Source organism: Anas platyrhynchos, chromosome 1 (assembly GCF_047663525.1).
Source record: "Anas platyrhynchos isolate ZD024472 breed Pekin duck chromosome 1, IASCAAS_PekinDuck_T2T, whole genome shotgun sequence".
NCBI classification, from domain to species: Eukaryota; Metazoa; Chordata; class Aves; order Anseriformes; family Anatidae; genus Anas; species Anas platyrhynchos.
Window position 1 is genome coordinate 142307804 of NC_092587.1, and position 27426 is coordinate 142335229.

Below are 27426 nucleotides of genomic sequence, written 5' to 3' on the forward strand. Positions count from 1 at the left end.
ATTATTGATAATCCTTTCCTAGCAACTACCTTCTCTAACAGTTTTCATTGTCTTGCTTCATTATTAAGGAAAAAACATACATACACAGCAAATATATCTTAAAAACTGTACATATTCTAAAATTTGTCTGCATAAGAAGTATATCAGTAAGTTGAATGAACATCTCTGTTGCATGCAAAGTCCATCTGAACTGACCTTTGAAGTTTTTGCATTGCAACGAGCAAAGGGGATTAAATTTTTTGAAAAGATTGTTATAACTTGCTCACCTAAGTCTCTCAAAGGCTATGGACTTCCCAAAATATTTTATCTGCTAGTATAGATGAATGTGAATATGAAAAGTTAATACAATATTGATAAATAATACATATACAATAATACAATATTGATAAAGTTAACACAATATTGATAAAAAACAGGGAAAATCATGCAATAAGATTACACTTTATCTTAATTTTATAGAAAGGAAATTGAGACATTTTTGTATATGAAAAGAAAGTATACAATGGCACTTAAAAAATAATAATTTTAGAAGCATAGGAGGCAAAAATTCTCAAGCTAAAAAGCATAAACCATTCACTGGTTGTCTGGAATAAGAAAGAAGAATCAAATGCTGGATATTTCCGTAAGTGTCTTGTTCGTACTTCATTGCACCTTCCTTTGAAGTGTGCAGCTTTGATCACTCTTCACAGGACAGTGGACCAAATGGACTTTCAGTGTGATACAAGTTAACATTCCTGTGATCCCAAATGCTGCAGGATTCCTTCATGCTGCAAGACATTCAGCATGATGGATAAACTTGTGAGCTTTCAGGAAGTGAAAGATATCCTAGATCATTTTGCTCTTTCTCTGAGAACTGTTTTTCTCAGCTGTTGTCCTTTATATTATTTTTGATGTGAATACACCTTTATCTATTTTTACTGCTCAGGCAAGTAACCTCACTGAAAAGTTCATGAAACTGGTAAAAACAGAAATGACAAAAAGTTAGTCATAGAGAAACTAGCAGCAGGAAGGATTACCTTTTCTTCAGATTTTACCCCCAGAGCTGATGTGAACATGTTACAGACTGTGGTAATTGAAGATTTTATTCAGAATGCAGCTGTTCAAGGTTAAACTTGGTTATTATGGACCAAAGTGTTTAGGACTAAAATTTGTCTTCCTTTTCCAATTTTACATAAGCCGAAAAGCAAGAACAGCAGAGCACGATACATGGCTCCAAAGACTCTTGACTGACTAAAAAGTGCATGGGTCAAACCTTGGTGAGATTCTGTGATTTTCATTGCAGCTCTTTGTCCAGGATTATTGCTTTTAATTTTAACTGTTCAAAGTGATTTTTGTCTCTTTCTTTTTGGCACAAACAAGTGTTTAGGGAAATAATTCTGTAAGGCAACAAAATCTCCTTCATTTTCTGGAATCCACAAGACAATGAAGAATATTCAATTATACCCTCTCCAAATACGTATTTAATTTCCCGTGTTTCCAAAACTGTCTGATAATATTAAAATGTTTCTCCCTCTCATTGTCTATCTGCAAATATATATATATGTGGTTTTTTTCTTTTACTCTCAGTAAAAGTGTTTCTCTTATATTGAAAAATTACCTTCACCACTGGAATAACTACTATTAATGTATTTCATGAAACTATTGGCTCCCCTATAAATGATGTCCATTGTCTATCACAATGGCTTTTGACCCCAAAATTATTGGACCTAAGCCAAAGTTCTTCACAGTTCAGACATCTTTGTTCAATAGTTGTCATTCCATCACAAAGACATTAATAAAATCAATAGAAAATACTTTATAAATGTAACTTTTTCCTCACTGAAAACAAAGTTGTTTCCTTTTTAAAAAATAAACATTTTTTTTTCTGAAAATTTCTATGCTCCTAAAATCTTTAGTTAGTTATCCATGGAAATAATCACTTTGCTTTCCAGAAAAATAAATAAATAAATAAATAAACAATCAAACTTCTCTTTGTCTATTTCACTCCTCTCTCCTCTCTCCCCTCTCTCTCTCTCTCTCTTTTTCTTTGTTTATTAAGAATTTATTTCTTGTTTCTGAAGGAAGGCAATATAATTACAATGTATAGATTATTTTTTCACTTTTTATTTTCCATTATTTTGTCAGTGTTACCCTACTTTGTAAAGTCATAGCATGTGAAAACAAAGGAAGCTGCTGGAAGGCCTGTACAGTTGCCAAGATGGCCCAAGGCTGTTCTCTCACTTCTTGAACATTGATCTTTGCAAAACACCGTATTTTCTTTTTTGATGATCAAACGGAAGTTTTTTTCAACGCCACTGTTCTTGGAGCGGGTCCTGTAACCCAGCCAGAAACCGCCAGTGTTTCAGTAACTACTACCTTGCACATTAAGACATGCAGGATTACCAGGTGTCAGGTAGTCCGCAGTCTGTTCTAGCAAGCCACAGTATCCTGGGTAAATTTCAATATTCTTGTATTTTTTCACTGGTAACTGAGCCTGGTTGTCTGAAAGACTGCCTCTCACCCTGCAAGATTTTTCTGCTGTCGAAACTAAATCCAATGAAACACAACTTTCTGGGACTGGAGCCAGGTCACTCTCAGTTCAGTGGCCTTATCTTTGAATTTAGAATTAAGGGTTCATGCATGTCTCCTTTCATGAGAGGCAAACCTCACTCTTTCAGTGATCCATCTCCTCAAATATTGAACTGGTGCTACCAGTAGACTACATCTTTGCACACATGATGAGATTTTGCTGGCAAAAAAATTGTTATAGAGTTTTATTCCTCCCTGACTGAATATCTGTCACTTCCAAACTGATGTTAATTGATGCCTCCTTGCTGTGGTGGTGGGAGTTTCAGAACAGATGTTAATACAGCAATGAGCATGTTAGGGAAATTTAAAATATAAAAAGACTAACTTCTGCTTACAGTCTATATATACTACTGCAGATTGATTCAAAAACAAAATAAAGAATATACTTAGCTGCTGTGTGGTGGGGGGGTCTGAAATTAACACATTCGTTGCACTTCTCAAACCAAAGCTGCATTGACAGACCTAACTCCCGTCCTCCATATGTAGGATTTTAAATGTATCGCATATCTTTTTTTCTACACCAGATAAGCTGCTTGTATAGTGGTGCTTACTGATACACTGTTTATTAATCTATCACTAACATCTAGCATGAGAGGTACAAGTCAGCTGAAGTTAGAAAATATTGCTGTTAAATAATTACAGAGTATCTTTAAATTATAGCTTTGTGTTTCTGAAAATGACTTTATCATCCATCAAAGTATGCTGTAAGCTTTTTAAGTAAATGTATCATGTAAATGTATTTTGTAAGATTACACGCAAATGCATTTTTTTCATTTGTATTCATATTTAATCGTAACTCCATTATTCGAGATTCAAAATAGGATAAATCTAAATATGAAGCTTTTATACTGCCCTGTAAGTTCAACAGTATAGTTTAATATTAAGATTTTACTAGGCAGTTACACAGTACTCAGTTTTAATATGGAATACTTCGTCATGTTCATTATTGCCTATTTAGACTCATGTAAACTGACACTCCTGAAATAAGCAAGCTTTAAAATGTTAATACAAATGTTATGCCTCTTTTAATTGCAATAGACATCTCATTAAGTAATTTAATGCCGGTGGGACCTCTTACCAATACACAAAAAACATATTTTGCCCAGCTTTTGTATACAGTACAATATGCTAGAAATATTTTTTTCCATAGTGACGTTCATCAGCTTTCCCTCTGCTCACCATATCCTGTGTGAGGAAGCCCTAGACGTAGGCTGTCTCATCAGGCTGTGTTAGCTAGGTTCAAGCCAGAGTGCCTTTAGCAAGGCTATACCTGCTCAGACTTCTCTAGCAGGACCTGTCGATGCAACACCGGGCTAAAAAGAACTACCTAGATCATGTCCATGGTGGAATTAGTTCCTCATCTAGGTGGAGAGAAAAACATGCATGACATTTTCATTAGCCTAGGAGGCAGAAACATCTGGTTACTTGGTTCAGCTCATCAGCAGGAGAGCCTGTAGTTGATTAGCCCTTCTCTCAGTAGTAGGCGTTACTACAGTCAGTGGGAATTACTAAACATGGTTTCAGGGGACTGACGTTAATTTGGCTTGCCAAAATAATATGCAATTTTTTAAGGAGTTTGTGTTAATTAGTTGTATAATTTGATGTGATGTGATTGGGTTTGCACAAAGAAAAGCAGAACAGGGTTTGCTATTAGAAGCTGCAGTATGAGAATCAAGAGGTGGCACTTAAATAGTGCACAGTATGAATCTGCAGCAGTGAAAGGCCTTAGTTCATGATCTAATTACAATGGGATTCCCTTTCTGAAAAGCTAAAAGCATTTTAATTCATATTTTTTTCTTTTAAGATGTTTTATTTTGATTACTATATTATTAATTCCTGTGCACCTAACATTCTATCACAGATTAAGTCAATTTAGGTATCTCATTTTGGCCTGTTTTGTATAATATCCCACTTTTAGAGGAAAAGGAATATGTCAAATGACAAAATTAGGCAATTTATAGTTTGTGTAATTCCTTACTGTATCTCTCTGCCAGCCTTCTACTCTTCATTCACTAACTCTTTCACAACTATTATTGGCAATTTAGACTTCTTTGCTACCTGTGAAATGGTAATCAGCAGTAACATTGATGCCAGAATTACAATTTCTGCCAGGCAAACTGATAACTGGGAACTTAGAAACATAGATGAAGTAGTCAATATCCTCTCATAAAAAGGGCTTGCTGCCTGCCAGTTACTGGGTAAAAAAAAAAAAAAAAAAAAAAAAAAAAAAAAAAAAAAAAAAAGCATTGAAGGGTATTTGCTGAGGACTTCTGGTCAGGTTTTGTTGTTGTTGTTATGGTTTGGTTTTTTTCTTCCTCTCTCCCCTTCCTCCCTACCCCCCTCAGAATTTACTGTGTGTGGGACTACATGACTGAAACAAATCTCATATACAGTGTACCCTTCTGTGTTTCTCTGTTCTTCTCACCTTTCTTCTGTATTTGGTCTGCAGATTCTTTGGGCTGACAGCTATTTCTTCCTATGTTTGTTCAGTGCTTTGCACATGGAGTTAACAGACCCAGCAATGGCCTCCAGGCACAGCCCTTGTAGACATGCAAGTTAATGAAATTGGATCTCTCTCTCATTCTCTGCTGCCCCCCACCTAGTATTTTAACATTTCATGTCACTTCCATGAGGAACAGAGGGTGGCAGTTTATTTATGACTATTTCCATGAGGCAGGAAGTCTGAAACATGCAGTATGCAGTATTAAAACTATCCAGATTTAGCCACACACTCATTCAGCACATTGGCTGTTTTTGTTGTTAATGGCTACTTCTTCAGAACATCCCTGAAGAGAGACAGTCTCAGTACATCAACTAAGTCAAGTGCTAAAAGTAAGACAGCATTAACACACCTCAGGACTTCCATTTCTATCATTCTGCAAGAAAACAGCTTGATAACTATGCTTAAAACCCTTTCTCCACAAGAGACGGCCAAAAAAGTAGAGAAGCTTATTTGTGTGTTGCTTCAGAGAGGCCCACTGGGGGCTGAGGTTTCCTTTGGCTTGCCGGGCAGTGAAGAACCTTCTTACACACTGCTGAAAGTTTGTCTGAACCTTGCATACTAATGTGTAAACTTCTCCGAGATGCTCACAAATCTCAGTTTCCTGAAATCTCATATAATGCCAGTTTTCTATTATACAAGGTTGCCTTATAAATGTTTCACAGAGCTCTCCAAGTTTCCAAAAAGAGATACTGCATAATTTATGGGATACTCTGTTCAACATCCAACCCCTATGAAAAAGCTCTGTAGTTTAGGTATGACTTCATATAGCATAGCAAGTCCACCAAAGGCAGAAGAGAGGAGTCATAATAGACTCTTTGTCTGAAACATCAAGGCTTGGGAGATATGAGCTTAATATAGGAAGTTTTCAAGAGCCTGAGGCACAGAAAAAAAGTGGTGTCAAAGGAAGCATGTGTAGTACGTAGTGGAGTGGAGTTGGTACTACACATAAATAAGAGGAAAGTGTAAGAGTACAAAAGGCTATAATTCCATTGAGCAGCTCTAGTAACAGAAAACAAGCAAACAAACAAACAAACAAACAAAACACTTCACTCACACAAGCCAACACTGAGGATGCCTGGACAGATTCCAGGTAATTTCCATTAGGTTCAGCAAGGGTGCTGGTGTCCATCAGGGCGGCTATCTGTGCAAAGCTGAGCTGTCTGTTATGAGATCACCTGAACCCTTAATGGAATTAGAGCCTTATAATGCTCAGTTGCTTGTTATTTATTTTCTATTTGAATATCAATTAGTTACTGAAACCATATTTGTTTACCTTGAGCAGTCACTTAGTACATATAATGCAATTTATAATTACTCTTTAGTCCCTTGCGCACACTGCCTACCATATCGACCTGTATTGCCTGTTTCTGATATACCCTTAATTATCTGTTTCTTCAACTGTTGCCTCCCAACTTATGCCTAGCTTTCAAGCTAAATGAGAGTGAATTTCTATATTTCTTTCAAGCTTTTAAAGAGTCAATTTCTGTATTTTTTCTGTGTTTTCTACCCCATCTATCTCAGTAGTGTCCATGAATGGGAATACAAAGCAGTACAACAATGCTAATATTAAACAAGAGTGATAGCTCAGAATTAAGATATCTGAAGAACGCTAAAAATGTAATGTGTAATTTTGTTCACTGACCATACTTCATATAAAAGGATGTTGTAAGGCCAATGGTTTAATTACTTGTTGTAAGCCACTCAGAAACATTAATACAGTAAACAGACCTGAAAAGTTCCCTGTTATTATCAACTTCTGTGTTATGTATTGGTAAATACATGTATATCAGAAAGATATGCTCCTCAACCTACCATTAATTTACATATAATGAAAGAAACTTCTTTGAGAAGACCTATTGTTCCAGATCAGGTTGATTTCTACAGTCTCTTAGTATAACTGCATTAACATTTCTTTTGATTAAGAAAGCTGACATTTATTTAATGAAAGGTGGCAGCAGTCTATGGAAAACCAAGGCATTAGTACCATGCTAGTAACCAAGACTGGTCAAGCTAACCTATAAAAACCTTCATTAATTGTAACAGATATCCAAGGTAAGTAAATTGGTTCCATTGAGCATGAAGAAAATTTTCAGATTTTATTGGGATGCAGAAGAAGATATGGATATACTATATTTCCTTTTTTAATAAAACTACCTTCACTTTGTTTCCCCTTCTCTCCTGGCTCCTTTGCTTCACCAAAACACCAAGGGACGCAAGCCAGCAATTTTCCTACTTTACACTGAATTATAGAAATAACGTGAAAACAAATGCTGAATGAATGGATTTCAAAGTCAGTCATGTTATTATCAGTAGTGAAGGAGATGCTGACCTTTACCTTGCCATTTGTTGTCATTTCTCAGACAATATTGTAACATTCCCATATATATTTCTGGGTTCACGAATTGCAAAACAAGATTCGCATCTATGTCAGTAGCACTAAGATTTCACCCCTTGCGTTCACCCAGAATTTTCCTGCATGTTGCACTATCATTTTAGTTCCTGTTACCCATACATTTTTTCACCTCGAAGTGTGTAACAGTTTGGAGTGTCCAGTCCAGCAAAAGCTGCATAAATCAAAATCACAACAGAAGTCAAAAAGAAATCTAGTAGAAAAGAAAGTGCTGAATGTACAGAGCAGTTGCTGTCAATATGCAGATCCTTTCAAGCCCAATTAAAATGTCTTAAAACTTTTTTCTTTAGTCTAACACAAAAGGCTGACCACTTAAATTTAAAAATGTTGTCTGCTTGTGCTTAACTTTAAAACTACCAATTATTAAATAGCCACTTATAACCATTTGAAAATGAGTTTCTATTCATGCTGAATGGAGAATCCTCTTTTTTAGCACTCTATCCACACACTTTTTTCTAAGACTATGTAAGATTGAAACTCTTTACTTTAAAAATTTCCTAAGTTTTGTTTAAGCATCCCCTGATATTTGGATCTCAAAGAACCAAACACTACAGAATAACATAAATGTTATGGACATGTTACATTTCCAGGTTAAACACTTCATCTGAGGATTTGCAAAATGTCAAAACAGACTAAGAGTAATGGGCAATAAAATTAGACTGTGCCACAATGTGTATGCAGAAAGGAGAGAAAACAGTTTATTTTGACCTTAATTTTCATATCCCCAACTTCTGAGTACTATTCTGTCACATGCAGGAGAGGCCAAACATATATCTGGTATGGAACTGTGCAGTAAGATCCTCAAATTAAACAATTAAGTAATACAATTAAAAAGCTTTTTTTAATAAAGGTTTAAGAGTAATGAGGCAACAAGGATTCACCGTATGGCAACATTTCATTATGAAACTCAGTTACACAGCAAAACTATCCGTTTTCCCTTGTTGCCTTCCAAGAAAACGCTGTTACTTTCCAAAAGACATTATGCTCAATTAATCCCTAGTGGCATCGAGGGATGCTAGCTGCATGTTCTTCCACCAGGAGCATCCTGTGTACAGCGAAGATGGCAGGCTAATTTACACAGCTACCCTCCAGCAGGGATTTTGCCATTAGACAGGGTCTAACTGCAAACTCTATATTTACCTCTAACCTTCCCTTCCCTCTACACCTTATGTGCTCCTGAGCCATTTGTTTACATGCAAAATCTGATAACAGTGCCAGCTATCCTTGCTCTTTAGTCTTTTCTCTTCCCCTCCAGATTCACTTTTTGCTTTTTTCCCAGCCACCTTTGCAAAATCTGCTAAGAAGGAAGGGTAATTAGCCCTTACTGAGCCCCCATTCCTGGGGCTAGGTTACCAAACTGCCTAACTTAAAACTGACTCCAGTATCTCCTTGCTGCATGCAGTCACTTCTGTCTTCTGCCTGAAATATAGACATAAATTTAGCTCAAGAACGCTACAGAGGGGGAGGCTGTCTTTTCATTACATGCTCGATATCCACTATAATGGAACCTGGCTTCTAGTGCAGGGCCTGAAGGCATATCACAATGCAAATAATAGACAATAATGATAATAAAAAAGAAATTTTCATCACAAGAAACTTGATTAGTCTCCTGCATCCTGGGTAAAAGTGTCTATATTTATATAAAGTTTTATAATTTTTTGTCTGTTTTTAAATACAGTGCCAGTAATTCCCTATTTCCCCTGATTTCCATGCAGATATATTTATGTCTCAGCATTCCAGTGAGTTCCCTTAGCTGATGTTTGAAATGCATCTCTCAAATTACTATATCATCCCAAATTTAAGCTTATGGAATCTCCACAGTAACAATTGTATCTGGGTAACAAATTGTTTGTTAAATGGAAATGGAAATGATCAACTACATGGATTATTTCTTGTGATATTCCTGCAATACAATACTTTCATTCACATGCTGTTAAAGACTTACTGTTACATGCAGCAATGTTTTCGAGATGCCCTACAGCTCCCGAAGGTATCATCACAAGAATTAGAGGTCTCAGCGGTTTCTTGATGGGATAGGGTTTAAAGTAATATTTGTATATTACATTCTTGTTTGAACATTACCCCTAATAGCATATCCAGCTACATCTCTTCATCTCTTTTTTTTTTCTCTCTTCACTCATACAGAGATTAGGAGAGCCTGCAAGATAAGCAATTAACTTGTGGTAGACTGGTAGTTTTGAGGAATAGATGTTTCAGTCACTTGGAGGACTTCTCTGCATCATCAGCATCAGTCCTGTAGCAACTGTAGATGGACAGAAACAGTGAGTTTGGGAGTTAAATTACAGAAACTTTTCTACATGCCACAATGACCAAAATTAATGATATAGGCTTTTATTTTATTATTTTCTTTATTAATTTCATTCAAGTCCCTCTTTGTTCCTTTTATACAGTAAGGGTAACAGATTATAGTAAAATAAATAAATAAATAAATATAATGATAATTTAAGAAAAATCAATAGAAGAGAGTTATATGCCACAATAACTGTCCATACACAGATACTCAACAGCATAGCAAGAATATAGATGAGTACCAATTTAATCACTTTCATAGAAGTTTGTATGCAGATCTGCCCTAGCTGAATTAATTTTTAAGAATAATTTGATAAGATTTTTGATGTACTGTTTTTGTTTTGTTGTTTTGTGTTTTGTTTTGTTTTTTTTTTTTTAATAGAAAATGATTCTTTAGGAATTGATTCTCCATTCAATAATATTCAGAGTTACTGTTTTTACTATTTTATGTAGGCTGTTCACTTGGAGCTTCCTAAAATTAATTCACCTGCATTTCCTCATTACTTAGGCTACTGCATCTAGACCATTCCTTGTTGTTGGGAAACAAGTGGTGTTTTGTTTCTTGAGGATGTGGCAGAATGTGGCTGAGTCTGGGATGAAATGGTGAAAAAGTACCATCAAAAAAAAAAATTGAGATCATATACATATATATAAGCTATTCATACATATGCTAACGTACCTATTATCAGCTTAGTGGAAAATCAAACATGTTTTTATTCTTACTTTATTAGTATGTAAGTTCTTTCAGGGGCTGATGGAAGACCTGTCTTTCCTGAATTTTAGTATTAGGGACAAAACTTATCTGAAACAGGAGGATACTTCGCCTTCTCTGAGCTTTCCAGCCTTAATTCCCACCATCCTCCCAAAGAAAGTCATTTTTTCTTCTTCCACCTCCTCTCCTGTGAACTTGCCCATCTGTTTCTATTTACTACCAGATCCTCCCCTCCCACACTTCCCTTACAGTTGGTGAACTGCACTGCAATCTTCTCCTGCCTCTTCCTCCCCCAGGACTTTGCTCATGGCAGCTCTCTCTCTCCTTTTCTTGAGGACTTGCTTCCCTCAGAGAGGGGGCGTCTTGCCCCAGGCTTGCTGCCCCTGGGGTTCATGTGGCATCCTGCCTTTGGGCTATGAGAGATTCCCAACCCACTGCGGTGGCCAACCTTGAAGCTCTGCTGACTCCTTGTCACTCCCTGCCACCCACAGGCTCGAGTCACAGGATGCAGCACACTACAACATACTGCACATCAAGGAGTCCATGCAGGGGGATGTATGTCAGCAAACAGCTGAGTAATACTGATCTTGCTTTTATGGGAGGACATCCCACTCTAGGGCACACAGCCACACGTGTGCATGGCACATTTAGAGTCAACAGCTCCTTAATGAGTGCGTTGGCTATAGCTGCTCAGAGCAAGATATTGCTTTCTTAAATGTTTATACAATACCTAGTGCAGAGACTCTGCAAAGCTAAGGCTATTCAGCAATAAAAACATTAGTAACAGATAGTGAATGGGAGACTTTGAAAATAAAAGAAGGAGACAAAATAGAAGCTTGCATTTTTTTTCATTTATTTATTTTTTCCAAAACAATTAGCAGGGGTGTATCAGGAACTTGCATCCTCCCTGTCCTATCATTATATGAGGCTAAGGAAATACTGCCTGAAAGTAAAAGCTGGGCTTTGGAAACTCATGAAAAGAAAATACTTCCCCTCCCCAGCCACAGCATGTAATTAGCCTGTGGCAATAATTGCCCTTGTGTGACACTGAGGCCAAGGGCTCTGTAAGATAGTTATACAGACAGTACAAAATACTTGTAGTTATCTGTTTTGTAAGAGGGATATTAATCCCACACTTCAAGCTTTAGGTCAGTCTCTGTTAAAGAACAGGAGGAGACCTGATATGCTGGTACTTTCAGAGAGATTGAATATTAGACCTGCGAGACCTGCGAGACCTGTGTATGATCCTGTACAGCATTTTCTAAGGGAAAGAAGAGAAAGAGCACAAGACAGAGCAAGACAACAGAAAATAATAACAGGCATTTTTCCAGTTGTACCATTGATGCTACTCGCTGTCACCAAAGCTTCTGAGGTTCTTCTCTTTCTGAAAGAGAGAAAGGAGGAAACAGAAGGGTAGAGGGTCAAGAGGAAAAGACTGGTAGCGGGGAAAAAAATAGAAGAATAAAAAGAGAATAAATGTACGGGAAAGGAAAAGCATAGAGCTGGTGTTTAGGTAAACACTCTTTTACATTGTTCTAGTTTCATATCTCAGTGAGACTCCAGTTTTGTTTTGTTTTGTTTTGTTTTGTTTTTACTTAAAGACTATGTAATTACCTTTGTTTTACAGAAATGGGTTTTTGAGGATCATATTCTTTGACATGGAAGCTACCTCCATGGTTTACTTATGTGGATATCAAAATAATCGGTAAGTCTGATTTTGTTCCTAGTTCTAAGTACAGTAATATTGATTTATTATTACAATTAATCAATCTTAGAAAAGAATGTCCAATAATTAATAATTTGTGAAGAACATATGTATTATAAACACCACACTTGTGCCAGTTTTAAAAGCAAAATATCAACTTAATAAAAAGACTGTTGGATAAAATATAATTGAATGGTATCTAGTTGATGCATAAAGTAGTAGGGTTAGCAAGAGATTGATGAACTATTTTGGACAGGATACAAAGCCAAACGTTTGTAGAAGGTCTAACAGCTTTGGTTTAGTTTTGCTTTGTCTTTTTCTTCTCATGTCTTTCAAGGATTCTACAGCTCTGTCTTTGCTCTCCCAACCTCGCAAACACACACGCAAAAGAAAAAAAGGAAGAACAACCTGATTTATCCAAAACACTAAGACAAATAATACATTTGAGATGTTACTGACCCTTCTGAGATTGTAACTGAATGTAGTCTTACCTGAAAACCTGAACAACTTCTTGTGAAGTTGATCAGTGTCATTGCATAATGCACATTTGCAGGGGATCTATTCTGAACCACATGTTAGAGATAGTTCTTTCAAATAGTTCTGGACTCTCAGTTCAAATGAACTTGATATATTTCAGAAATTACTGTTTTAAAATAAAGGAGCCTGGAAACAGATTGCATCCCCAGAAATCAAAAGTATTGACTAAAAGAACACTATGTCTACCAATCTAAGGACTGCTCCACTGTGAAATTTTTAGTCTGCATTTTCAGTTTAATTGAGAGCTCACCATTGTTCTTATGAACATAGTAGGGACAGCCAGTGAAACCTTAAGCATGGAAAATTAAGTCTAAGACAGAAATATCCCATGTACACGGTAATATCATGTTACTTGAGTTACTTGAGTGTTTCAGAGTTTTTTCTAGATGGTTATTGTGCAAGGCCTGTTGTTCATGCAAGACAGTAATTGCAGCATAAATGAGTAAAGAGTAAATGTATCTTTATTTGGGTTACTCAGCTTTCTATACTACTCTGTGTTTTATGGTTTGTTTTTATTTATTTATTTTTGTATTTTTTTCCCTTTATATTAGCCCCTATTCCATGCCCCAGGGCTTCTTACCAGCTCCTCATTAAGGCATGCACCTTCTTGTGGCTCCCTATCAGCCTCCTGCACTGCAGTGATTAACCCATTATAGTACCAAGTACGATTGTTGCAGCATGTATTCAGATTCATAATACTGTCTCATTGCGAGCCACATTTTAAAATGAATTTTGAAAGAAATGAGAGGTGTGGTGAAATACATCAGTTTTCTACCAAAAATAGATCATGCCATACTGCCCAGATAACTTTCTTTCATAAATAATGGTGTGGATTTTTTTCTTAAGAAAGGAAATACAATAGATCTCAAGTCTGTGGGCATCCATAAATCATGTTATAGTGAGCTGCAGGGAGGAGGGGTATTATTTAAACCTGGGAAAAAACAGATCAGTTAGAAGAATTGTAAGGAACTGACTGAAAAAGAGTTGACCACAGGGTTGTGCTGGAAAAGGACCTACCAAGATGGACCAAGATTAGTAGTGGAGTCCTACACAGGACTGGTCTTTTTGTATAGTCATATTTTTATTAATAACCATGGTACAGGAAAGAAACCATGCATTAATTAAATACGCTGATTACACAAAGCTAAGAAGAACTAACAAGAGGGAAGGGAAGGGAAGGGAAGGGAAGGGAAGGGAAGGGAAGGGAAGGGAAGGGAAGGGAAGGGAAGGGAAGGGAAGGGAAGGGAAGGGAAGGGAAGGGAAGGGAAGGGAAGGGAAGGGAAGGGAAGGGAAGGGAAGGGAAGGGAAGGGAAGGGAAGGGAAGGGAAGGGAAGGGAAGGGAAGGGAAGGGAAGGGAAGGGAAGGGAAGGGAAGGGAAGGGAAGGGAAGGGAAGGGAAGGGAAGGGAAGGGAAGGGAAGGGAAGGGAAGGGAAGGGAAGGGAAGGGAAGGGAAGGGAAGCTTGAGGTCTAAGAAAAAAAATGGTGTTTATACATCTAGTTTAAGTGGTTGACTAAAAGAAGAGGTACAATTTATGTACTTAAACAATGTCATAGAGTCATAGAATCATAGAATTATTAAGGTTGGAAAAGCCCTCCAAGATCATCTGGTCCAACCATCTGGTATAACCAATGTCACCCACTAAACCATGTTCCTAAGCACCAGGTCCAACCTTTCTTTAAACACCCCCAGCAACAGTGATGCCACCACCTCTCTGGGCAACCCATCCCAATGCCTGACTGCTCTTCCTGAGAATGTCTCCTAATTTCCAACCTGAACCTCCCCTGGTGCAACTTGAGGTCATTTCCTCTAGTCCTATCACTAGTTATCTGCAAGAAGAAGACAAACCCCAGCTCCCCACACCTTCCTTTCAGGTAGCTGTGGAGAGCAATAAGGTCTCCCCTGAGCCTTCTCTTCTCTAAAGAACTCTAGTTCCCTTAACCACTCCTCACAGAACTTGTGTTTTGGGCCCTTCACCAGCTTCATAGACTTTCTCTGGACACGCTCCAGGGTCTCAATGTTGGTTTTTTTTGTAGTGAGGAGCCCAAAAGTGAACACTTTACTCGAGGTGCAGCCTCACCTGAGTAGAGTACCAGGGGGACAATCACCTCCCTAGTCCTGCTGGCTACATTATTCCTGCTACAAGCCAGGATGCCACTGGCCTTCTTGGCCTCCGAGGCACACTGCCAGCTCATGTTCAGGTGAGCATCTGTCAGCTCCCCCAGATCCTTTTCCTCTGCACAGCTTTCTGTCCACTCTCCCCCAAGCCTGTAGCATGGGTTGTTGTGGCCAAAGTGCATGACCCTGCACTGAGCCATGTTGAACCTCATCCCACTGACCTCTGCCCATCAGTGCAACCTGTCCATGTCCCTCTGCAGGGCCTTGCTACCCTCTGGCAGATCAACACTTCCCCCAGCTTGGAGTCATCAGCAAACTTACTGAAGGTGCATTCAATTCCCAAATCCAAATCATCAATAAAGATATTAAAGAGGATGGGCTCCAACACCGACCCCTGGGAAAAATATAGATTTTTCCATATTTAACACTTCTTGTTAATGAAATATGCCTATGAGATTTAGATGAAACAAAAGTGTGATGAGGGAGAGTTATCTAGCAATATTATTGTGTTGATTTTTTTTTGTTTCTTCGTTTGTTTCATTGAATGTTATTTTTCTAGGCAAAGTACAGGCAACCAATGTACAACTTCAGTCACCAATGTGTGAGAAAATAAAATCAAAGTGGGACAAGCTCAAAGGTGTATTGGGATGAGAAGGAAATGATATCTGATAAGGGAGAGTAGAAGTATTTCACTCTCCCTTAGTATTATTAAGTATTATTCACATAAACAAAACCAAGAGTGAGAGAGAACATAATTGTTGTCTATAAATATACAAGGAGTCAGAACAGCTATTTAAAGGATAATGTTGACATAAGAGTAAATGGTTATAAGATGGCCATGAATAAACTTAAACAGGAAATTAGGAGGAAGTACTAGAACAAAATCCTGGAGCAGCCCTCCAACAGAAGCAGGGGGAGCAAGAAACTTAGCTGGTCCCAATGTGAAACTTGAGCACTTCATGAAACCAATTATGTGATGTGTGGATGACAGCAAAAGCTGGGCCTTGAACTTGATTCAGGAGGTTCTTTTAAATCCTATTTCCTACTTTTCCAGGGGAAGCTGATTTAAATCTTCAGCAAGAGATGTTTTAGATGTTGATAACAATAATTAATACCTTATATTCCAGTAATACCCTAGATCCAAAGACCACAAAGTACATTGAACACATCTGGGAATTAAACATCTAAATATCCACCTGTGTTTTTACTATTATTTTGCAGCTAGGAAATTAGGATGCCCTGAGCAACTTGTTTTAGATCACTTGGAAAAATCTGTAAAAATGAAGAATAGACCTCACGGGTTCTTAAACCCTAGGTTTAAGAATAAACCTATAGTTCTGAAAATTGTCATCATGTTTTCAAGGATTTTTAATTCCAGAAAATGTATGAATTGTGTACAATTGCTTGTACAAAGCTATAAGCCATATGCTGCTTAGCTTAAAATGTCAATGAACGAGTCAGCAACAACAAGAAAATGAAGGTGTTTGTAAATGTTGCATTTAAAAAGCATTTAGAAAAATGAGAGTGGTCCTCCAAAGATGTATGCATCTTCAAACTCAGAACAATGCAGTATTTCACAGTCATTAAGTAACGTGTCACGTAGCTACAAACAAGAATCATATAGCTTGAAAAAATGTTGATTTCCTCTTGGGGAGTTGGAGCTGCACCACTTCTTTGTGTGTTTATTCCCTCTCTGACTTCCACTGGGAAAGGTGCCAGAGGTGGCAAGGAACAGAGAGCAGCTGATCTGGCTCTGCTCCCTGCCCTGAAACCCTTTCCTCTCAGACCTGCAGAACCCTAGCCATACTTAGCTGGTATGCAGACAGCCATCCAACATACAGAGGAGACTGAACATGCTGTTTTGGATCTTTTCTGAGGACTTAAAGCCCTCTGCCTTGCCCCCAATCTTCCATCCCCATCCAGGAGCGTGAGTAAGTCCCTGAGTCCCTCTGGTTTCATACGTGCCATAGGGCTGCTTGCATTATTCCAATCCCTAATAACAAAGCACTGTATAGAATCTAGAATCATGGACTGGTTGGGGTTGGAAAAGACCTTTAAAGACCATCTACTACAACCCCCTGGATGGGCCAGGATGTCTTTCACTAGAGCAGTTTGCTCAAGCCCTATCCAACTTAATGGTTGATACAGAGATTCATTCAAAGGAAGAGATGATTTGTGCAGTTCCTACACAACAACACCCTCCAGCTGTTTGCAGTGCTGTGTCAGATGTTGGGTATGTTCCCTCAACAGAACAGAAAGGCCACTGGCTTCTGTTCCTTCAAGTTCCTCCCCCTTTCCTCCCTCTACCAAGATACTTACAAACCCTGAGCAAAGTGAGCCAGCTGGGCTCCTGTGCCTGTCTAGAGCCATACCCCAAAAGGACAGGCTGTGCCCACAAAAATATATATTCAAGTCAAGTAAAACAGCATATGGGTAGAAGCTGGATCCAGCTGTGTGTATATCCTGTTAAAAGCAGGTGCTTGAAACAAGATCAAATACCTGCCCAGGTTAAATCAGTTTTAAGGATGAAGACTACTGTTTGGTGAATCTGGGAGTGGCAAGTACTGTCAGGATGGGGGCAAGGAGGAATGGGAAAAGGATACAGGGGATTTGTCAGCTATCTAAGCCTTCTCTGAAGTCTGAGTCAGAGCCCAAGGAAAACTGCAGGTGATGGATAATTCATATCAAGAAAATCAACTATTTTCTAGGTTGCTGAAATTTATGTATGCTTCTTTAACATTGGAAAAGATAACTGTGTGCAGGACCAATAGTTAGATTGCTCACACCAAAGACATGCTGCTGGCTTTCCTGGACCATAATCTCCGCAGTGGACAGAATACTGAGCATTGTCTCCCAAGATGCGAAACAATGGATCCCTGGTCCTTATAATACCATACACATAATAAATAAATCATAATAATTAATTCCCATACACAAAAAGGCCAGATTCTGCCCATAAAAATATATGCTCTGTTTAAGTCAGAGGAAATTGCACGTGTGAGGCTGAGCACAGAAGCTGGCTCTAAGCCCACTCATAACTAAGCCATGCATGTGAGGACAGAATAGAGCCCATTGTCTCTTGAGAGCTTTTTAAGTTTTCTTTGTTGTTTTCTAGGACGTGAATTACATAAACTGGAAAATATAATTTTTCTCCAATGTTATGTGTCTCTCATGGGCAATTATTTATTTATTTAAAAATAATTTAATAAATGTTTTACCCCCAGCTGTAGAAATTGGTGAAAGGACAATGCATGCCTACAGTCTCTTCTTATAAATCTACTCTATGAAAGAAGCCACCTGATGCAAATGCCCAGGGTAACTTTTGATCAAGTTCTGTCCCAAATCATTTCTTCTGAGGCAAGGGGTGAAGGGCTTCCTCCCTCAAGTTCCAACAAAGACTTAACAAGTCCTCATGTAGTGACTAGAAGACAGACTGCCCTAGAAAATAGACAAAGCAGAAAAAATGTCTTTTCTGGCTTTCCTCAGGTTACAATATGATTTTACTGGCCTTCCCCTGGCTTCTGCCACTGCCCCTTTTTAAAGGTCTTCAGAAGAGCAGAGTGAGATGAAAATTAATGTGGTTTCCAACCCCATTAACTTTATACCTCTTCTTCCGCAGAATTTTAGCATAATTGTCCCCATCTATCCCAATACTTTATCTCCTCTCCCAGTCTCCCCAGAAGAGCTTTACAGAAACATAGACAGAAGAAAAGTCACACAAAGGCTTGTTTCCCTACTTTTCTAGAGAAAGATGATAGTGTGAGAAGGGTGTTTAGCCCCAGATCTCCTTCCTGCTGCTTCTGCCCTGGGACACACTGGCATATCATCTCAGACCAAAGTTTTTCGAAAGATCTGTATTTATTTTTGCCTGGAGACTCTGCCTTGGTTCTAGATAAGGCTCCTAAATTCTGAATCTAAATCTAAATATAAACTGAAAAAGGAGCCATCTGGTAAACTTGGGGAGTTATCTGTCCAGCTAAAGCAACGTGGGACCAAGGAAACTCAACAGACGGTCTTCTAGTCACTGGCCCTGTCTCCTTCTCTCACAGCATCACTAACCATCTGAAAGGGCTCTGTTAAACACACAGAGCTGAGACACTAAAAATGAAGCCACGGCCTATGTTAACAATCTTCATCTGTCCATTCTCTCACGTCCAAAACCCAAATATCAAAAATAAAGGTGTGTTAATTTTGGTTTCAAGCCAGCTTGGGGAGTGCAGAAAACAATTCAAAAATGTGAGAAAATCTGCAGAAATGGGGGTGTGGGGGGGAGGAGAAAGGAAAAAAAAATAAAAAAACTGATGATGAGCTGATAATACATGACATAAAGGTATTTTGCCACCATTTAATAATACTTTGGAGGGAAGGAAATGTTGAAGGAGTAGTTGTTTACTTATTATTTTCAACTTCAGCATTCATTTGATACATATTAGAAGGCTGAAATGCAACCACATTAGTGGTTAGGAGGTGCGCTTCGCTGTGAGCTTGTGGGAGGTCTTGTGCTTGAAGACACTGAAGTATTTTGCTTTTAAACGCTCTTTGCTTTAAAAGAAAAAAAAAAAAAAAAAAAAGAGTTATGGGATTTGATTAAATTGGTGGTCTGCTGGCTTTTTTCAGTCAGAAGTTACATGTAAGCTGTCTCCTCTCCTCCTCTCCTCTCCCTCTCGCTCCTTCTTTTCCCCCACAGAAGGTTTTGCTAGGCATGTACATCCATTTCAGAATCTAATCATAGCCAACTTAAATCTTTCGAACATTACCCACATTAGTAATTGCAAAATAATAAACATGACAAAATTCAGATTAATAGGGCATCCTGCGTAACTCCTATTGCGGAGAGAGCCCTCTGGAATTCTAAGCATAATAGGTCTGTGTTTATTTCTCAACCGACGGCATAATGTGACTGATTTACAAGAGTTTAACTCAAGTGTTAATCTGACAGTGACGAAGAGCTTCTCAGTGGCAGAATCACTTACACTATCATATTAGTTGCCTCCTCTATTAAAGCAGTGTGGTCGATAATTGGAATGCTTTTATGTCTAGTGGTTCTGACAAGGCTCTCTTTAGGTCACATATGGGCGGTCTAGCTCACTGCACAGCTGAACAGTGGCAAATGATTTAAACTGAGAAAGTATTGTTCTCCTCGTATTATGGAGCAAGGGCAGTTCAAGGAAAGTAAGGCTCTGCACCGGCTACCTGCTGGTGTGTAGTAAAATAAGATGGACATGATACTGGGTCGGGAGTACAATTAAATCTATTTTGCACCGATGTGTTGGTGGACAGATGAGTTTCCACATGGCAGAGCTTTATGATCTTTAAGGTAGACTGAACTAATAGATTGGTGTGGAGCGCACTGAAGTTACTAAGGATGAGAAAGCAAGCAGCAGTACATTTGAACTACAGGTTTCTCATATGCTCCACGTCATGCTGAGTTTTTATAGCTCCTGGCTTTCAAAAAGCCTGTTTCAAAGAGGTTTGCGCTAGACTGGGCATGCAGTTTTGCTCTGCAGATATTGTCGCTACCGATTTAGTGGAATGCAATTAGGAAGCCTAAATTAAGTGGTAATGGAGAACCAGCTCTTGAAACTGGGGTTTCCACGGCAACCACTGCTTACAATACAGCCTTCAGTTAGTTTTCCCACTTTATCTGCAAAATGCACAATTGAGCTTTAAAACAGCTTTGTGCTGAAAAGCGCACTGTAAACAACTGTTTGCAATGAGAGTTTTACACTGTCTTTAAATACAACAAGCTATCAAATAAAATTTACTTGTCCACACTAATAAAATAAAAAAATAAAAAAATCTATGCAGTACAAAACACTAAAGGGTCCAGAAACTTATTATTCATTCTCAAAATGTATATATAATACAAAAATTCAAGATCTTGTGGATCCTCAATTTTTCTTTTAAGTCTTATCATTATTCCTCAATTTTAAGTCACATAATCCCATATCTCTCAGTAGTGAGAAGAACTGAGCATTTGGGTACAAATACTGTATTTATCGCAATACTAATGCTATATAGCTATAAAGTGCTTTTTTTGTCTAATATGAACTAATAAATGTGCATTTTCATCAGTCTTTCTTTTACATCTAGTAATCTTTTATGGATTTTTTTAATTGCCTTTATAATGTATTATTATATACTTCATAAATGTTCATATTTTGCAGCAAAGTAACACTGTTCCATTTCTGAACTGCTTAATATTCTTGATTCTTTTAGAATCATATCCCAACTTTTGCATCTTTTCAACTATAACCTTTATAGTTGAAAATATAATATAACCTTATATTAAATATGTGTAAAAAAAAACAGGAAAGTGAAAAGGATGATGCTAAGGTCACGTGTGAAATTTGTATTGACTGCCCTTTCCATGATAACCCCATCAAACTGAATCTCTAGGCTGAAATTACTTATTTGCATCCAGTTGTTTCAGCTCTGTTATACAATCACTAGTCTTGGATGAATAGTGTCAGGTGACTTGTAAGAGTTGAGGTCTTGGTGAATTTTAATAGTCTTCTTTTTTCCCTTTTATACTTTTTTGTTTTCATCAGGATAAAATCTCAGAGAAAATATTGTGTAAACATCACCAGGATAAGTTCAGAAGACACATCATGTAATTTTGATTTTTGACCTGTCAGGGTAATCTTTTAAGGTAGTGTTCCTTGGGAAAAAAAAAAAAAAAAAAAAAAAAAAAAAAATCATACAGCTAGTCAAAACACACCTAATTTGTGTCTCAATTTGTGTCTCAGCTGAAGTACAGCAACCCAAGCACCTCACAGTGCTTCAAGGCTGATGCACTTGTGAGTGCGTGTGTGTTATAGCAACCATGCTGGGTTGATGCAGGGAGAGAGAAAGAGAGAGGGAAAGGATGGTAAGCTAGGGTGGTGGTAGGGGGAGGGACTGGGGGGTTGTGGATGCCTTCCCTAAAGAACCTTCTGGTCAGAGGACTGCATGTCAGCATCCACAGTCACATATAAATCTGGATTTGATATAGTCTCTGCAGACTTTGAACATGCCAGGCAGGGAAGCTTGCCCTTCACAGTACGGGTGCTCTTTCAGTTGTGCTGATCAGGCTGTGTGTATTCTGATCTGCTCAAAACAGTCTTTTGAGCACTAACCAAAACCAGAATGGGGATAGGAGGGCTCATTGCAAAGTTCACATCTCCTCCAGTGTGTGCCGGTGCTAATGGGAGCTTCTCCCATGATGGGTAGGTCATAAAACACGCAGCTGTAGAGATTGTGCAGGGTGAGCAAATCAAAGAACTTAGCTATAAAAGTGATGTGTGTGCCAATATTATTTAATATTAACTTGTGAAAATTGTTGAAGAAACACATCTTTGCCATATATCAGAATTGGCTCTAAAGCTGAATCAACGGATTAATAGGGTTATTTGTAATGATATTGTCCTCATAAAGGCTTTATTATTTAGGAATCAGAGTTTGAAATTGTAATTTCTTTAATGATTTTTCATCACATAAATTAGCCTGCCTCAACTACTCCGTCTAGAAGGCATGGGGAGAGGTTGAGCTGGTTCCCTTCTTCATTCTTACACAAAATCTGCTCATTTGGACTGATCCCAAATTTTAAAGAAACAAGTTCCTGGAAGAAACACAGAATGCCAGCGTGCACAAGACTTTCACAGGGCATCTCGTTTCAACACTGACTGCCTGCATTTTATCGGAGTACTAAAGGACACATTGAAATTATTTTGTTCTGGCACCAGTGCGCATTGTGATGTGTATGCATTCAATTGCACTTGACAAATCTTTGGGGCAAACAAAGTGGTCTAATGTAAGGAAATATCTCAGCATATTCCAAAATGACATTTTTAGACCAAACATGTGTTCAATTGATTTGCCTTCTCCAGAGATCACTTTTGAATCCAGGCCAGTGATAAGTATGGGAGCAGCCTCTTGCTGAAGGCCAGGCAGGTCAGCGGCGCTTCCGCTGGTATTTCCTGCGTCGCTGAGTCCTGCACCTCACTGTACAAATAGCTCCACATGGCATCCTGAGAGCGTGCCAGGGAATTTTGTGATCACATGCCAAGCCGAGTTGTCAGGTTCCACTCCACTGCTGCGTGTGTATGTGTGTGCTCATATGTGCGTGTGGCTGGAGCTAACTTCAGACTGAGTAATTACCATAATCCAAACAGGGCCTTTACCATCTTATTTGCATTCAGCCAGCAGTGCTGTTTTTATCAGCACCACTACTGAATTGTTGCAAAGTTTTAATTATCTTGACAACTCTCCTTTTTTCCTTCGTTTCCTTTTTTTTTTTTCCTTCCCCCTTGGGTGGTGTCGGGATTTCAGTGATCATCCCCCTATGGCAGCAATCAGATTTCTGCAATAGGAGGTTTTCTCACTTTTTCTTCTCCTAGTAGTAATTTAGGGTATCCCACCTCAAAGACTGCTCAGAGTGAGGACAGAAGTGGAGGAAGGTTGTCTTTATTAATTAATCCGTAATATTTTTCTCAGTAAAAGTCATTCTAAATGCCTTTTTTTTTTTAATTCTATTTGAAGCCCTGGTGTAACTTTACACATGTGTGTAGGCTTGCTGAACTGAAAGAAACTATTTCCTATGCAGAAAGCTACTCCCTTGCATAAATGTTTGCCAGACTAGAGCTTTAGTTGTCATGTTTTCTGTATTTCCATAATCTTTTGATTTAGGATTAGTATAAAATGTATCATGTCACTTATATATTTGCTCTCTCTCGAACACTGCTTTTTCAGTATTTGAATGCTAAGTTAGACAAATTCAACCTTGAAATAAGACACCATTTCCTAGCAGTAAGGGTAATTAAACATTGGAAGAGCTTACCCGGGGAGGAGGTGGACTTACCGTAGCTTGGAGTCTTTAAAATGAGATTAGATACCTTTCTGAAAGACAAGATTTAATCCAGCTTCTGGGGAAATATTCTAGTGTATGTGCATGGGAGGTCAAAGAAGTGTCTTTCAATGTCGGGCTAGAAATCTGAGTTTGGATGTATTTCAGTTCAGATGGAAAGATAAGTTATAATGTCTACACGCAGGAACTGTCTTTTGGGAATACTGTCAAATATTGTTTTTCCAAATTGTGTGTTGTCAGCTACAGACAATAAGGTTTTGTTCGTTACATTTTGCATTGCCTGTTTTAAGTAGCTGAAAATCACAAAGGACAATATAGATAAGATACATTAGTATGAGACTGTTGTGGTAGAATAGAAGGCCTTAAAGCCTAAAGATCTGTGCCCTGAACAAATACAAAACTTATTTCTAGTCTGTTGTTTTTTAAGGTTCAATAGATATCTTAAAAATAAATAACATTAATATTTGCTAAATCTATAATATAACTGTATTTAGCTATTCCTCTTTTACGAGCTTTATGCATTAGATTGCATATAATTGTTGTCCAGCGGTTGTTAGACATTTGTTTTGCTATAGTTTGGCCTTATGCACACCTTATCCTTGTTTTCCCTTTAAAGGGAAGAAAAAAAAAAAAAAAAAAAGAACCATTAGGGATTTCTCTTTAAATCCAGCAATCTATGCATACTACTACGAATCAATGCTCTGTAAGCTGTCTGGTGTTCTGCAATAAATTCTAGCTTTTATAGACTTTTGCTGGGCCAGGTAGCTGCTAATGCCATAGAAATTGATTATTTGTGGTGTTCTTATCACTGCTTAAAATATCTAATTGCTTTTTCTCCACAGATTTGGATTTGGCTTGCTTGATGCTGGACGATTAATGAAGGAAGCCCTAACTGGACAAATGTTGGTCTCCTGAGACAATGTGTTGTTGATAACAGGTCTGATTTGAGCAAGTCTAGTCAAATTCAATTTTCATACTATTTAAAGAAACACACAACACACTCCACTGAGTTTGGGGATGGTTTGTTTTTTTGTTTGTTTGTTTGTTTTTCAAGTCTGTTTTGCTACCAAAGTTTATTCCCATTAAGTATTAAGCTTTGCAAAGCACCAAAGACTCATATCTGTCAGTTGCAGAGACATATTTTGCTTCAATTTAGTAAGCTTTGCTCAAAATTTGTCTTTATCCGTTCACACGTGCAGACTGGGCTATGTAATTCATCACTGTATGACTGTGCCTGTGGAGGAATTATTGCACTCTGATTATTTTGAACCCTAAAATAATTGATTGAAGTAAAGAAGAGACAAAAAGGTCTTGCAATCAGTTCTCAATCTAGCAGGATTCTCAACCTTCTTTAATGGCAGATAATCCTTAGACTAAAAGTTTATGCAGTTACTTCTCCTGTATGTTTTTTTTTGCTTAGCTGTATCTGTGTTATTAATTTACTTGAAGTACAAATTATTTTCCACTGTACTACCAAATCAAGATAACCAGATATCAAATCACTATCTTACTGATCACTGCTCTAAAAGTAAAATTCAGCTCAAGCTCAGTCCCAGCTCCAGCTGAAGAGGAAAAAAGTTCTCCCACCCCACTAGACTCCCAACATGTTCCCCTTCTGCATCAAGACGAAGAAACTACATCTAGAGGTTTTCCCAAAAAAGGCAGTAGTGTGATGGATGATGTGTTGTCCATGGGTGTGTAGGAGCTTTCACTTCAAACCAATCAGCCTTGTATGCCACAGTTGATTTGCATCAGCAAGTAGTGTTTTAAGTACTTTCCTCCTTGGAGACTTCTAATTTTCTTGAAATAGGTAAACCAGAGCTAAGAGGAACTTGGGTCCAAGTGCCTTAAACCCCTGTTAGCTTTTGTGCCAATCTTTCTAACTTTTATCTCCAAAAGAGGCTATTGAAAGAGGGACTAACACTCTGGAATTCTCTCGTCAGTGTGAAGCTGACAGTATTTGATCAAAAGAAATTAATAATCCAGTTCTTGTGTTTTGCAGCATTATCACAGTCATAGCAGTTGTGCTGTAAAGTAATCTTTATCTAACAACCTCACATATGAGGACACTATGAGGATGATTCAGGTCAAGTCTCTCTCCAGTCCCAGGAAAATCAACCTTTTCATTGCCACCCCACCCCTTAACCACACTACCTGAATCAGGATGCTCCCTCTCTGTTGGGGACATAAAGACATCACATTTTAAGACACAATTAAACTCTGGACAAAACAAAAAAGAACCCCACCTGTAAATAGATAATAAACTCCTAGGAGGAAGTCATCCTACAAGCCAAGCCGTATTATTATTGCTCGTATATTTTAGTCAGACTACTATTAATATAGACTATGCAAACAGTCTTTATGGTTTTGTGCACCTCTAGATCTACAACTTGTGCATGCTTTCCAAACATTTCTCTAGAAAGGGCAGGAGTACACTGGAAAAGTGCAATCCTGTGGTATGGTTGCTTCCCAAATTTGTGTGTTCCATACACCCTTGGAGTGATTCCCAGCAAAGTGATGGCTCAGAAGGTAGACCCCTGAGGGACATGAGCACTCTTCTTTCTCTCTGGATCAATGTTACCATGTGAAAGGCACAGTAAGGAAGTCTGTTTCTTAACACTGTATCTGCTTAAAATCCTGAAAGTGTGATTAATTAGGTGTGATTAATTAAATCATGAGTCATGACCTCCTTTTTTTCCTGTCACATCACTTATAAACAAGAGGACAGTTAGTGAAATTAAGTGATATAGGACAGTAAATATAGGGGCAATAAAAGGAAATGTCTTGTGCTGCATATGGTCAACCAATGGGATTTTCTGGTGCAGGTGACCACCTAACAAATAGTGCTACTTGTCTTGGAACAGTAGTTGTTAACGTGATTACCATAATTGATGAGACCAGTCCTGTATTCCTGGGACTTCTGGGTGCACTGGGAATGCAGAAGTGAGTCCTGCTTGGCTAATAAAGTACAAGCAAGTGCTCCGTGTGCTGGCAAGTCAGAAAAGAATGTTCTCCATGGACAATAACACTATACTGCTAGCTTGATCTATTACTTGCCATTTCATGGTTTGGTTATTTGTTTATTTATTTACCTTTTGAATTCCTCTGGAAAAGACAGTACTGGCTCTCACTGTTGACTTAACAACCAGGCTTGGGCAGAAGATATAGCATTCTTCTTCTCTGATGTTTATATTGCAACAACTAACAACAATTTTATTGCAGAAAAAGATTGCGAAATAGGATGTGGATGTCCATCTTCAAAGAACTCTAGTTGCCAAGTGAAAACCAGTTAATTTTGACTGACCACTTTCTCAGCATCCACTCCTTGTTGAAATGGCAAAGGAATGCTGTATCCATAGATAAGGTGAAGAACCACCTGTTGCTCTAGCTGTGGGTTTTCTGTTTTTTCTTTTTTTCTCTCTTGTGTCAATGATTTACAAGGACTTTTCTTATTACTGGCAGTAGAGGATGTGCTAGCTAGTATTTATGCAGTCAGAAATAGCATGGCTTAGAATTAGAGCTTGTGTAACTCTGTCAAGTACTCATAATTATTATGTTTATATATTTTAATCTTTATATGGTAAGGAGTCCACTCATAATTTTTTTGTTTATTATCATGTTTGCTATTTTAAAGAACAGTTCTCTGGAAGGTGCCTACTTTATAATGTTCTCACTTCCTTATAAAAGATCTTATTTAAAATAATCTTTATTTTCAATTAT

General features: G+C 38.0%; 1 long non-coding RNA gene across 3 annotated transcripts in view; it reads left to right on the forward strand.

The window, feature by feature from the left end:
• LOC110351634 (uncharacterized) overlaps positions 1–27363 on the forward strand; it is a 162048-nt gene extending 134685 nt beyond the window's left edge. For all 3 annotated transcript variants that reach the window (XR_005262802.2, XR_005262803.2, XR_011805855.1), the window contains 3 exons: positions 12131–12208; positions 24549–24643; positions 26929–27363. This is a non-coding gene — a long non-coding RNA (uncharacterized lncRNA). The remainder of the gene's footprint in view (positions 1–12130; positions 12209–24548; positions 24644–26928) is intronic.
• The last annotated feature ends 63 nt before the right edge of the window (positions 27364–27426 follow it).